This window comes from Thrips palmi, unplaced genomic scaffold (genome assembly GCF_012932325.1).
Source record: "Thrips palmi isolate BJ-2018 unplaced genomic scaffold, TpBJ-2018v1 HiC_scaffold_16, whole genome shotgun sequence".
Taxonomy (NCBI): Eukaryota; Metazoa; Arthropoda; class Insecta; order Thysanoptera; family Thripidae; genus Thrips; species Thrips palmi.
The window spans coordinates 708,936-721,507 of NW_023144625.1; the positions used below are offsets into that span (position 1 = coordinate 708,936).

At 44.6% G+C, this 12,572-nt stretch overlaps 1 long non-coding RNA gene across 1 annotated transcript in view; it reads right to left on the reverse strand.

Moving 5' to 3' along the window:
• Window positions 1–8,573: 8,573 nt before the first annotated feature.
• The window catches only part of LOC117642531, an 18,192-nt gene continuing 14,193 nt past the window's right edge, over window positions 8,574–12,572 (reverse strand). The window contains exons 2-4 of the long non-coding RNA XR_004587575.1: window positions 10,372–10,578; window positions 9,176–9,491; window positions 8,574–8,634 (exon numbers count right to left, since the gene is read on the reverse strand). This is a non-coding gene — a long non-coding RNA (uncharacterized LOC117642531). The remainder of the gene's footprint in view (window positions 8,635–9,175; window positions 9,492–10,371; window positions 10,579–12,572) is intronic.

Genomic DNA, 12,572 nt, shown 5'->3' on the forward strand with positions numbered 1-12,572 from the left:
CTATGTGGTTTTCGGGAGCTTTTAAGCCAATTATTATTAAAATCTGAGAGGAATCTTGAAGCACTTTTTTGTGCCTCCCGTATTTTATCTTGGCCCAAATTAAGTCGCTGCATAAGAAAAGAACACAAATTCTCAGATCGTGATTTAGCAGGGAGTTCTTTAATGTATTGGTACATTTCCCGTCGCTGCAAAGCCATTTTGCTTTGAATTAAAGAAATAAATTGACAAAGACAAAGTTTTATGATTAGATAAAAAAGTAAAACAAGTGTATCCTCAATTGATACAAGTACAAATATAAAAAAAATTAAGGAAAAGGATTTTGTCTTTTAAAAAGACAGCAATATGAAAAAAAAAATCTTGTGTGACTGCTATGGCATCATAGCTAAAACCAGAGAAAAACGTAACAGAAATGCGATCAACGCAGAAGGTGAATTACTAGAATAATCTAGTAACAAGAAACAGTATTGGAGCACTCGAGCACGACGTTAAAACAACGCAAGGAGGAACTAAGCCAGGGCGATCTGTAAACAGAATAAAATTTGTTAGTACACTGTGAATAAAGATTTAATGTAATAGCCATTAAATCACAAAGTTGATACGATTATTGCCAGCTAAATTATTTTCCCAATACACAGCCAAGAGGACATCAATTTTGCAAATAAAAAACTGCAAGAGTACTTACAGTAACAATGAGGCATCTAAAAACCTAAATTCAGAATGAAAAGAGAATTACCATGGCAAAAGAAATCATTATTAAACAACACTTTGCTGTAACAAGGTTCACTGCGCTTTTTAACTACTGACAAGTTTTAATAAATCTGGGTACTTCTTGAAGAACTCGACTCAATCAGAACTTCACTCCTTAAATATGTGAACGGCCGAGGACGAGACGAGTTCTTTTGTTTGGAAAATGACCCCATTTGTCGTTAACCTTCCGAGTCATTTTTGAGCAGACCAGACCGCTATTAAATGTGCGTGCTGTGCTTTAGAAAACAGCACAGAAGAACAATGTATATACAGCAGACCCTGAAAAAAAAAAGACCAAACAAAAAGTTTCTATTCGGTCTGCGAGACCCGCTAAAGGTAGCAGAAGCGTTGATGTTTCAAAACTAAAACACCATTAAAACATGGCCGAAAGGGCCAAAAACAAATTAAAATCACTAATATACTCTGATATACCAACCGCAATGAAGAAATGCATTGCATTGAGCATGCATTGAGATATCGCTTCATGAGAACACTGCCATAGCCAAACAGTTTTCATCGGCAATGAGTCAACAGGTCGGGACTACACTTCACCACTCTGAAAAGGCGCAACTTTTTCTTTCACAGAATGATAGCAAATACTTAAAATGATAATTATATGCTAGTACGGACGGCCTATTCATTCAGGACAAGGCTCAATTTCACTAAATGTGCCAAAAAGGGCCAAAAATCACGATTTTTCGACTTTCTTGACCGATTTAAATGCTTGCACCTGAAACGGCGCAACTTTTTATTTCACGAAATGTTAACAAACACCCACAATGAAAATTAAATGTTAGTACGGACGGCCTTGTCATTCAGGACAAGGCTCTATTACACTAAATGTGCCAAAAAGGGCCAAAAATCACGATTTTTCGAATTTTTTGACCGTTTTTGGCGCATATAAAAGCTTTGTTCTGAAAAGGCGCAACTTTTTATTTCGCGACATGTTAACAGACACCCAAAATGAAAATTTCATGCTAGTACGGACGGCCTATTCATTCAGGACAAAGCTCAAAATCACTAAATGTGCCAAAAATCACGACTCTCAACTTTTTTGACCGTTTTTGGCGCATTTAAAAGCTTTGTTCTGAAAAGGCGCAACTTTTTATTTCACGAAATGATAACAGACACCCAAAATGAAAATTTCATGCTAGTACGGACGGCCTATTCATTCAGGACAAAGCTCAAAATCACTAAATGTGCCAAAAATCACGATTTTTCGACTTTTTTGACCGTTTTAGGCGCATATAAAAGCTTTGTTCTGAAAAGGCGCAACTTTTTATTTCGCGACATGTTAACAGACACCCAAAATGAGAATTTCATGCTAGTACGGACGGCCTATTCATTCAGGACAAAGCTCAACTTCACTAAATGTGCCAAAAAGGGCCAAAAATCACGATTTTTCGACTTTTTTGACCGTTTTAGGCGCATATAAAAGCTTTGTTCTGAAAAGGCGCAACTTTTTATTTCATGAAATGTTAACAGACACCCAAAATGAAAATTTCGTGCTAGTACGGACGGCCTAATCATTCAGGACAAGGCGCAATTTCACAAAATGTCCCAAAAAAGTGCCAAAAATCGCATCAATCTCGGGTTTTTGAACCCTGGGATGGGTCGAAATGGGTTTGGGCCAGTGTAGGCCCTTTTTCTGGTGTGGTATGGTGTTTTGGGTCCCATTGGAGTACTTCAGAAGGACGTCTGATTTTTTTCCCACTTTTCACCGTTTTGTCCCACTGTGTGGCTGGCGACGCTGGCTTACGCCGCGCGTTGCCGGGTGGTTGGGTTACGCTGGCCTGAGCCGCGCGTTACCCTGTCTGTACTGAGGGGGCCTAAGTCCTCGCTGACCTAAGTCGCGCGTGAACGTTAGGAAGCACCGTGCCACTGTCGTAAAGACTCGCGGCTAGTGCTTGAAAGACGCGGTGGACTGGCTCTTGCCACGCCCTGCGCCCTTCCTTCTCCTCTCTCTCCCTCTTAACCGCTGCCACCAATGTGAGGGTGCGGGTTTGGGGAGGTTTACCGAAGAGAGAGTAGGAGGTATAGCTTAGTAAACTCAAGGTTTATTCAGGTACAGACAACACAGACTGGTACAATCACAAGTACGGAGCGTCGGTCGGAACGACGCGACGCGGGACGAGAGAGCAGAGAGGACAACCTGTCGCTGCTACCGCTGGACTCAGAGTGACCGGACCAGGGTTGCCAGACCCTGAGTAGGCCAGTGCGCCACCAGAGCGCGCTCTGAGCGCCACCGGGCGCCACGGAGGCCAAGTCGCCACAGATCGCCACCGGACCGCTCAAGTCGCCACTCTGGCGCCACGGGTCGCACTTAGAGACCCTCCAAACGGGAGGGTCTCTAGTCGCACTTGATCGCCACCGAGGCGCCACCGTCGCCACCCGTTTCGGCGCGCAGATTCGGCCGGCCGAGGGCCGTGGAGCGCGGAAATGTCCCTAATCCCTGATCCGCTGGCCGAGCGGCGAGCGCGCCGAGCCAAATCGCCACTGGTCGCCACCGATTCCGCGAAGTCGCCACGCCAGCGCCACTCGGGAGGCCAAATCGCCACTCAGGTCGCCACCGAAACTCGGCGCCACTTCGGCGCCACTCGGGCAGGCCGAGCGCCACTTTGGCGCTCTGGCGCCACTTCTGGCAACGCTGGACCGGACCGCTCGGAGTCACGGAGGTCTCGGGGTCGCGGGCCGAGGGCCCGGCGGAGGACTTCGGGCCCGCTTCGGGTTCAGCTTCGGGGTCAGCCCGGCGGACCGCTTCGGCTCCCGATCGGTCTCGATCGCACACGATCGGGTCGCGCGATCGTCCGCGGCGCGCTACAGTGGAGGCGCGGCGCGCTGCTGGCGCGGGGTATCGCTGCCGCGCGTCTGGGCTGGCGGCTGGATCTACACGCGGGGTATCGCCACGGTGGATAATTGGAGCTCCTGACTTAGTGCACAGAAAGGGTGGTGGAAGGCTCAAAAGCCGTATCACCACAGTATCATGTAGTCGAGACACTACACGTCATGTTGCATGAGAGCGGCATGGCACAGAGGATAAGTGCGCTGCTTCTCAACCTGAAGGTCGGAGGTTCGACTCTCCTCAAGTGCAACGAGTTTTCATCGTCCGAAGGGAAAGGTGAAGGGGAAGGACGATCGGGAGTGGCAAATTGAGGTCAAGCTAACACACTTGCGTTCAAATTTTTAACCAAAATTTTTAACGCTGAACATGGGACGTCCCTCGGTGGTCCGAGGGACGTCCGCCGGGATAGTCCCTACGGACGTCTGCGGCGGACGTCCGCGGAACGTCCACCCGGGACGTCCGGTTCGGACGTCCCTCGGACCTCCAGGGGACGCGTTTTCTTTGCCATCCGGAGGTCCCCTCGGACGTCCGACCGGGAGGTCCGGGTATTCCCGGCCGGACGTCCCTCGGACGTCCACGGGACTATGTTTTGTTGACTGGGTAATAAATAAACTAGGGGTACGCGCCGTTTAGTTTGGGCGCGTAGTAGGCGAGCGATGCGTCTGAACACATTCTTATAGGAGATGGCGAAGAATATGTGGAGAATAAGGCCAATACAGTGTCTTCCGTCACGAAAAGGCCGGAATTCATGTCATTTTCGTGATTATCTTACTGAAAACTGCAGGAAACAATGGGAAACTCAACTTTGTAATTTTGGTCACAAATTGGTAAATTTTAGGAAAAGGAAAGGTCTGGGATGAAATTGGAAGTCATTTTCGTGATCAGCACACCAAAAACTGCAGGAAACTATGTAAAACTCGACTCAAAAATTTTGGTCCAAAATTGGTAAAAATTTGGAAAAGTAAAGGTCTGAGATGAAAATTTTAAGTCATTTTCGTGATCAGCACACCAAAAACTGCAGGAAACTATGTAAAACTCGACTCAAAAAAATTTTGGGCCAAAATTTGGGAAATATTTGGAAAAGTAAAGGTCTGAGATGAAATTTGGGAAATCATTTTCGTGATCAGCACACCAAAAACTGCAGGAAACTATGTAAAACTCGACTCAAAAATTTTGGGCCAAAAATTTGGGAAATATTTGGAAAAGTAAAGGTCTGAGATGAAATTGGAAGTCATTTTCGTGATCAGCACAGCAAAAACTGCAGGAAACTATGTATAACTCGACTCAAAAATGTTGGTCCAAAATTGGCAAATATTTGGAAAAGTAAAGGTCTGAGATGAAATTGGAAGTCATTTTCGTGATCAGCACACCAAAAACTGCAGGAAACTATGTATAACTCGACTCAAAAATTTTGGTCCGAAATTGGTAAATATTTGGAAAAGTAAAGGTCTGGGATGAAATTGGAAGTCATTTTCGTGATCAGCACACCCAAAAATGCAGGAAACTATGTAGAACTCGACTTCAAAATTTTGTTCAGAAATTGGTAAATTTTTGGGGAAAAATAATGGTCTGGGATGAAATTTGGGAAATTATTTTCGCAATTTCTAAGTGTGTTTCCTGTTCATTGTGTCGTAACATGAACCCTAACACTGTTACTCAGTCGAGTAACATTCAACAGCCAGCATTGAATTACTTAATACGATTCACAAATGCTTCAATTACCATTCGATATCTCCTTGTTATTGAACTTATGAATACACAATGTTATAAGTAATACCTAAAAAGCCTTTTTTTCCCTTTTTTTTAAACTAGTGGATGAAACTTCATTGATTTATCTCAATTCATTAAAAAGAGACACATTTACAGGCAGGCTGATTGCAACTACTTTACGGAGAAGACCTTCTGTCAGATCCAAGAATCGTTCCATTGAATTCAATGTCGAGCCCACTTATTGCTAAACGCAAGTTAATCTTATTCATAATGATAGTCATGATGTGATATTTAATCTTTAAAACAGTATAGCATAAGTATTTACCTAACATTTTGAATAAATTAAAAAGACAGCCAACTCAAACCATAACTGACACAAATTACCAGTTGTCGCAGACAATGTATGATGAAGTTAAAAGAATCGTCTCATGAAATCATATGACCAAGTCACTGAATCGTCTCATTGAATCAGATGTCAATGTCAAACCATGTATGCGCTACTCTCACTCACCATATAGTTATCTTTAAGGTTAGTACTATAGTAAACTTACAGCATTGCAATGAAGCCTTTCCCCCGAGTCAGTGCCAAGAGTCAGCAAAGATATTTATTTTTGGGAAGATTAGTGTCTGGTTTGTACTTTTAGATTGCATTGATCTATTTTCTAACTGTTATTGAGCAAAGCAAACAACTAAAAAGTATAATGTCTGAGAATAAAAATGGAAATACACTCTCAAAACTTAAAAAGACCAAATCATTCTTGCAATTATCAAACGATCAAACACACTCCACTGACTAAAACATTTCCCCTGTGGCGGGGGAGGGGAGGGGGGGGACGGACGAAACGCGTAATAATTGTCATTTTATTTTCCGTATTTCACTGTGTTGACACTCCGGAGGGGGTTTTAATCATTCTAGAATATCGAAAAACTAAGACCCAACTCACTTCTAAGCCCTTCTCCTCTCTATTTTGTTTTATTTGCCAATGTTTTGCCAGTCCCGTATTTGAGAGCCGCGGCCGCAAGTATGAAAAATTGCTATATATGCTGCCAACCTAACCACGCTAAGAACCTAATTCAAAAAGATGTTTTGAATATTTCAAACGGTAGTAATCGTGAATATAAAATAAACTCCCCCTGTGGGACCTTTAGGGGATGTTCGGTGCAAAATTTGGTAACTATTAGTGTTGTAGTTGCTGAGAAACGTGAGCGTGTACGCTACAGACAGACAGACGCACGACCAGTCACTTTTCGGAGCGCCCAAACACGGCAAGGGCTCGCTATCGCTCGCCAACTAACCCAATCTTTGATTAAACTTCGTTCTCTTTACCAAAACTATCTAAAACTAACGTTTTTTTCATCGCAAAGTAACATTAGGGCAGCCGTTTGCCCTGCCTTGGTAAAAGTCAGAAACTGTACTGACATAAAGGGAGGTCAATGAATTAACTATCTCAGCCTTCGATTAAATTGCGTTCTCTTTACCAAAACTATCTAAAACTAACGTTTTTTAAATCGCAAAATAGCATAAAGGCAGCAGTTTGCAGTGCCTGGAGGAAGGTCAGAATGTGTCCGGACATAAAGGAATTTCCGATGATATACGAACCCAGCTTTTGTTTAAATAACCTTTTGCGCATCAAAACAATTCAAAACCAACAAGTCTTTATCTGAAAATGGACTGAAGACAGCCGCTGGCACTGCCCGGATAAATGTCAGAAAGTGTACGGGCATAAAGGAAAGTCCATTAATATATAAACCCAGACTTCGTAAAAATTGCGTTTATTATATCAAAACTATTCAGAACTAACGTGGTTTAAAACCAAGATGCGCCCGAGGTAGCCGTTTGCTCTGCCTGGCGAATCGTCAGAATCTGTACAGACCTGAAATTAAGTTTTAAAATAGAACTAAACTATTATTGCTGGAAAAGAGTGTTTCAATGCAAAACAATTCTCAACTAACACAGTTTCACCTCGATACGGCGTTAAGAGCACAGGCTGCGCTGCGTGGGGCAGTCTGAGAATTTGTACGAACAGTTGCATCATTTTAAAAAAAAATTAAGGTTCTGTTTTGCCGAAATGTTATTTTGATGATAAAACTATTCGAAACTCACAAAATTGTGAAGGGTTACATGTCTACAGGGTCTTCTGAGGAAGAACCGAGTTTGAGTCCGGCTATCTTCTTCTCACTTGCACACGCGCGCTAGAATTCGGTGAACACTTTCAGCGAAACTTAAAACTAACCAAAACTAAGTGCAACTAACGAAATACTATCGTTTAGACGTAGTCCGGTTTCGTTGGGCTGGTCTTGTCGGGACAGGTTCATGGGGGTCGGCCGGGGCGTCGACCCGGACGCAGCCGCACCGCGAGTCCGAGAACGCGGCCGAGGCCGTGCGCGTGGCCATGCACGCCAAGTGCGTGCCGCCGCTGGGGTTGCACGGGAAGCAGTCCGCCCCCGTCGCGTAGTTAGGCCGATTAGGCGTTATGGGATCGACAACAACGAAGTTGGGGCAGATCGCGCCGGCCCAGAACGTGGCCGAGGGGACAGGGGCCGGGGCCCGCAAGTAGGCGCACCGGCAGGCAACGTACAAAACGCGTGCGAAGGGAACAATCACGGCCAACCAGCCCGTGACGTCGAGCAAGTAGAAGGTGGAGACGAGCATGGCGACGATCAGGGTGTTCCTGCGGCGCGGTGCCGAGGCCGTGAAGCAGCGGGATTCGGAGAGGCAGTTTACCGCCCCCGTCCCGTTGTCAGGCCGTTGAGACGCAATGCTTTCAACGAACACGTAGGAGGCCCCGAACGCCAAGCGCAGCAAGGGCAACGACGCGTGAGGGACCACGGCGTACAAGCCGGCGCGCAGGGGCGCGACAACGAGATGGATCGGGACGGCAATCCCGATGATCATGGCGAAGACGACGAGTACCACAGGGCGCCACGCCGTCGCCACCGCGTACACCCGTACCGCCGCGAAGATAGGCGTGAGCAGCAACAAAACTTCCAGCCGGTGCATTTCTACCGTTTCATGCGCGAAATTCTTAACAGGCCCCCGCCAGTACAGAGCATTCCAGCACCCCAAGTAGATACATTCGCTCTCAACTCAGGAGAGGCACCGCCATTCAATGGCAGCACGGGTTACGATGTTTACAGGGCACAGTTTCTAAGTGTCGCAGAACACAAAAACTGGTCAGAACAGGATAGAGGGATTTTCTTACTGCGCAACCAAGGTCATTAGAACCTTAACTACTCAGAATAGGCCATTGACATTTGTCAATTTGGATGCACAGTTGGAGGACACTTTCCATATCCGGAGAGAGTTGTGGGAAAGGACTCGAGTTTACGAGTCACTTAAGGTAGTAGGAGCGTTACTCAAAAGTTAAGATTTTATCATGAAAATCGCACAGCATATGCATTTAAATCCCCTGAGTCTAGATCCGCAGAGAAAATAATACGTCACCGGCGAAAATCATGAGTTTGGAGTAATTGAAATTAGCATGTGGCCTTATGTGATTGAGGTTATGTTGCCCACGGTTGCGGAACAGAAATACTTGTTTTCAATACTTCTAGTAAAGATAAGTTAAAGATTTCTTCGACAAAACCTGTGTTTTAAGGCACTCTATTAGCTAAAACAAAGAAAACCGCGCCTACCCGTCCGATTTTCTGCACAAAACTACAAAATATGTGATTTAGCAGACGAGACCGAAGTCAAGTGCACAACTAACGTCACTTTATAAATTCGCTGCGCCCGAATATCGCAATGTAACGGCTCCCAATTTGTATTTTCGGTAGTTAGAACTGTTTGACAAAGCAAAGCAATTTTTTTGGTGGCCACTACTACGTTTTTAAAAACTCGACTCTCGCTTGACTAGCAAGCATCGCTCCTACTACCTTAAGCAAGAAGAGGGACAGACTCTGAGAGCTTACGCTCAGAAAGTTAAGGAAGCTGTGGTTGATTACATGCCAAACAGCAATCAAATTGATAGGGACCAAGCCGGAGTTAAGGCTTTCATCAAGGGGCTAACAGATAGGAAAATGGCAGAGCGCATTTGCTATGCATCAGTCAACTCAGTGGAAGATGCACTTACCCACGTAAATAGAGCGCTGTCTTTGACCTCAGAGACACACAGCAAAAAGGTTTGGAAGGTAGAAGTTGAAGGCTCCGACAGTCAAACTGATGTCAACTATGCAGACCAGGAGTCAGCACCTGCAAAAAGTATAAAAATGAGTAAAGGCAGGGGTAGAGGTAGGAGTAACTATTCCAGAGGGCAATTTAACAACAACGAACCCCCAGGCCAATGTGAAAGGTCTGCAAAAGTACCACCAGATTTTTATCAAGCAGCCATGTCATGGTATAATCAGGGCAAAGAGCACCAACAATAAAAACTTAGATAGGCAGGTTGTCACTCAATTGACAACCAAGTAAATATTCTGGTAAGAATTTCTACAGACTCGATAAAAATAGTGTTCTCAAATAATGTAGTAACATCGTAAACTAAACTCATAAAAAATTGGAAATTTACATGTCGCCATTGATTAATACTTAAGCTTGCAAACACCAGTCCACATCAATAAGGACAGTGTCGACCCAGCTAGTAAGTTAAAGTGCGCAGCTTGTTTACCCTGTGAGAAAGGCCTTCTGGTAAATTGCATTGTGGCAAGTTAAGCCAGAGAAGCTACCATTGACACGAGAGCCACTATTACTGTTTCTAAAGGACTCAAAATTGCCAGTTTTAAATTACGTCTTTACGTGCAACTTCACACAAGACATTACAGTGTGGACTGGAGTGGACGGACATTCAGTCTGAAAACCAGACTTACTGATTGGTATATGCTTCCAATTAACGAAGCTCACATGACAAAAATCAATTTAAATGTAATTTTAGTGACACATTTGGAGATGTAGTCAACACCAAAACTTAAATGCTGGAACTTGAAAATGACATTCAAGTCTAATGCGAAATAGTTAACTCAGAACATAACGGAAAATTCACAAGTGCAAATTTGTCCTACCCAATGCATGCTCATTAAAGATCTTGCTGGAACCTTTTGTACAGAGGCAGGTTTCCACGAAGTTGGAAACTGACCTGGTGGTTGATGAGTCGGAATAGTCCGACGCGTTGCTTGCCATGACGATTAGTGGGTATAGTCGCCGTCCGGAGCTGGAAAGGAAACTGTCCACTTCTGCTTCACCTCCGGAAACGAAGTGCCTCACAGTAACGTCTCAGGCAAGAGCGGAGGGGGCTGATCATCGCCAGCTTGACAGCCAGACCGGTCATCGCCAGCTTGACGGTCTAGAAACAAAGAACAAAACCATGGTAAAAAAAACAAGAAGGAAAGACATCAAAGAATTGATATCACATGGGAGGGACTCGTTCTTTACAAAGCTAGATTGATGTGTCAGTCGCTGATCGTTACATGAATTGTCCTCTGACGATTTGTAATTTTGCATTTTAACGAAAGCTTCCGGTTGGTTCTCCTCTCAGGCAGGGAACATCGATGCATCGCGATATCTCGAGATATCGATTCTCGTGCATAATCGAATTTACACTAGAGTCCGTGACTCCGTGCCAAAAACCTGCGTTTTCCATGACAAAAACCCTCAGAAGGACACATTTATTAAAAAAAGAAGTCAAATGAAACTTATTATTTCGTCTCTCATCTCCAACATAAGACATGCAACACCTGCCAAGAAACTTTCATTAGGAAGAAACAGAGATAAATGCTTACTATACAGAGATGTGCGGCTGCTATGCTGGGACTCGTCCTATGTCTGTTAGAGCCTGTGATTGGCCGGCGGAGGGGAGCGCCCTGATTGGCTGCCGCTCCCCCCACCCTTCCAAATAGTAGTTTGCGCCAACGGTCGGAAATTCAAACGAGGTACGCCAACAGATATCGTTATTATGATTGTAATTTCATTAAAAGTGCGGTGTTTGTACTTAAATAATTGTTCTTTGTGTTCCGGTGAACATTTTAAGCCATCCGGATGTGTGTTAAAAGAGATGGGGTGGTTATTCTCATGCAAAATGCGGCGTCGGTCAGGCGTCCTTTGCAGGTGCCTGTTTTGCGATTGATTTGCTTGGCACAAAGTCTCTCGAGCAATTCCAGAGGCTGTTGAATAGTGAAATCATAATTGTGACAGTGCTTTTGTGCGTGCACCGTGGTCTGAAACGTCAATTTTAATCGCTTAGTTGCGTGCCGAGTGAAGGCTATGACAGGCGTCCCTAACCTGCAGCCTGGTCTCATTTGCTGTTGATTTTAAGACTTTTGGGTACTTTTTGAAGTGATGTCAGGCGATTTTATTCGCACCGAAGGTCGCTTCGTTGCTTTTGTGTGCGTACGGTTGCCATACGTTCCTGTTCAAACTCATAAATTGAGTCTCAAACTGATGTCAGGCTGAGGCTGTATAGGGGGACTCGGCCCATCACTGGGCGTCCTTTGCTGTTGATTAATAGACAATTGGCTTGGGTCAGGGTCGATGTGAAGTGTTCTTATGGTCTTTGAGGGTATTTTTGTTGCTTTTGTGTGCACTGGGTTACTCTACAAACTAATCGACAAGAGTAAATTGCTGTCGCAAATTGGGTGCTATGTTACTGCCTATCGCAGTTTATCACACCCAGTTTCTGGCTGTTCCATTTCTAAATTTTTGTTCAATTCAGTTCCACAGAGTCAGTTTTTTTTAAATCGTATTGGCTCCTTTGCCTTGGTGGCATTTACTGGGAATCACACGCTAGGGCAACATTGCTCGTGATGGATTTTGTTTTAGTAATGTGTCTGGTCGTCTCATGAATTTTATCTCTGTTACAGCAGGTGTCGCCTTGTCCATTTCGAATCGTACTCCTGAAGCTTTCTCCACACCCAAGCGCAGTGCAGATGTTCGAATGCTGTCAGAGACATCACCCCTGACATCATTTTGACACCTGCGTTGCGCCTGGACTCGCAGCAATGGATGGATGCACTGTGTGAATGGATGGACGAATGAATGATGAATAAATAAAAGTGTGAATAAATGGACCAGTTTGTTCGGTGATACTTATTTAGGCTGCCTTACCAATCCTTGATACATTTATTACTTGCCGCCATCTCTAGTTAGCCACCTTTAACAGCTCCCAGGCCCTACTACACTGATTGCTGCTGACTCTACTGCATCGTTGCATCTGTCCCTTTGCCCAGTTTTACTTCAGTTAGGCATCCCTACCTCGCTCTTATTCTGTGTCTTGTCTACCCGACACAAATCCCTGCAAATGGATTTTTTTTTTGCGTGGGTTTTTTGGTTGCCCCAGATCAG